The following is a 2,592-nucleotide window of genomic DNA, read 5'->3' on the forward strand; positions in this document are numbered from 1 at the left end:
CTTTTTGTTTCTGCAGACATCTAGACTAAAAATCTGTGACATTTTCCTGACAGTGTTTATACTTTTACATGCGAAAAAAAAAGTAAAATAAAATATTTTTGTATGTATAGATAATCATATAAAAAGTATAAAAATATAGAAAATGTGAAATAAAAAAAATATATACATATAAACACAACTTGTGGAAATGTAGAAAATAAATACATATAAACAAAATATTTTATAACAATATAGAAAATGGAAAATAATATATATATATATATATATATATATATATATATATATATACATATATAAACAATGTATTAAAATGGAAAACATATATAAACCCATTTTTTAAATATAAAAATATAAATATAGAAAATAAAAATATATATTATCATATAAAAACAATGTGTAGAAATATAAAAAATGAATATATATATATAAATAAATAAACTATTTTATAACAATATAGAAAATGGAAAATAAAATATACATATATAATCATATAAAAACAATGTATAAAAATATAGAAAATAGAAAAAAATAAATATAAACATAAAAAACACTATGTTAAAATAGGAAATAAAACTATATATAATATGTTAATATAAGCAGGAAAAGGCAAACAACAGTATAGCAGCTAAAAAAAAACATGCCAAAATCTTCATACATTTGAAGGATTTACACAACGACTTTTTCATCAAACCACTTTGATGTATCATTTTCTGTTCGGACAAAAAGCAGACCACATCCTGTCTCTGCCTTCACACGCCTCCACTGCTTACGAGACACTTCATATTTCTCTGTGACTGGTTTTTATTACAGAACGAGCATCATCTTTGGACATTAATCTGTTTTTTTTGTCGCACAACTTATAAAAAGCTACATATTTGACGTGAATGCATGCGCCTGTTTGTTAAATCTGTGTTAGTTTGTGTGTAAACATGCAGAAGAGAAGAACAAAGACGCATAATAAAAGTGGAAAGATTCAGTGGTGGGTTTTAAGAGTGCATGGTCTGATCACAGTTTCCTCACACACATACAGAAGCAACTATTAACAGCTACAACAATCACAAAGACGCCCACCAGAATATCTTGATTTTAAATTTTGGAATGGGTCATATAAATCTCAATCCACTGAAATATATCTCCAAAACATTGTCATGTTATTGACATGGTACAAAACAACAAATTGCATGGATAATAACAATATGTATGTGTGAGGATAAAGAATAAGAACTGAGGGTTAATGGTGAAGATGCATATCAGGACCTTTGCTGAATCACACCATGTCTGTTTCCTGTCGCCAACTCTATTGCAGCATATCTAAAAAGGGCAAAATCATGATAACAAAGAAAACTGAATGAAGAACAGAAATACTTTTGTCTCTTTCAAATACTTTGTCCTCCAAAAAAGAGTTTACTTTTCAAACTGCAAAACTTCAGGATGTTTGTTTATTGTTAGTACGTTTTTTAAAATTAAAATTTGTTTTTTGGTTGTCCTCTAATACATGCAATTGTGTTGACTCTTTATTGGTTCTCACAGGCAGCTATTAATATGAATTAAATTATATTTATGGAATTAATATGCAAATGTCTCTTCTAATACAGATTGATCTGTAAAGTCAAATACAATCCAACTCCAGTGCAATACAGCCCTACAATAAAATTATTTTTGTGATATGAATACATTTTTTGTGTCAGACCTGCTTATTTAACTTAATTTCTGGGACAATACCTTCTGGTGTTGTTGTACTGCACTACAGCTAATATTTTAATTTTAATTTTAGAAATAAGATGGTAAAAAAACCCAACAATAATAAACTTATCTTTTTTGTGTGCATGAGTCTATATTTTATTTTATTTTTATTTTTTATTTTTATATAATATTTTTTCATATTTATTTTACATTATATTGTATTGTATTATTTTCTATTTTTTATTTTCTTATATTAATATTTACATTTAATTGTATTCTTTTCTTATATTTTATTTACAAATATTATTTCATTATATATATTTTTAACATTTTATTGTACTGTATTGTATTATTTTCTTATATTTCATTTTATTGTATTTAATTATAAAAAAAATTTCATATTTATTTTTTACATTATATTGAATGTTATTAATTTCTTAAATTTAATTTAATTTCTTTAATTATTTTATATTTCATATTTATTTTATTTTACATTGTATTATTTAATTTAATTTCATTTAATTTCATTTAATTTCATTTAATTTCATTTAATTTCATTTAATTTAATTTCATTTAATTTCATTTAATTGTATTGTCTGTACCGGCTGATTCTTGCTCCGCCCCTTTACGTTACGTGACTCGTGCGGTCTCGTCCAAGACATGCGAAATGGGGGAAATATCTTTTTTTGGTAATTTGTTTTACAATAGAAAACTTACATTAAACTATTATATATTGTTTGACTTATAACAATAATACTAATAATAAACTTCATGGTATGATTTATCGATCAATATAACTTTTATCGATGTAAATGTAACTTTTGTTCCCCCCCTTTTTACCCCAGATGGTCCGTTCCTTTCCCGTTCAAAGCTCGGAGCGGGAGGAGGTATATTTATCTCTATGAGAGG

The sequence above is a fragment of the Centropristis striata genome, chromosome 23, assembly GCF_030273125.1.
Source record: "Centropristis striata isolate RG_2023a ecotype Rhode Island chromosome 23, C.striata_1.0, whole genome shotgun sequence".
Classification (NCBI taxonomy): domain Eukaryota; kingdom Metazoa; phylum Chordata; class Actinopteri; order Perciformes; family Serranidae; genus Centropristis; species Centropristis striata.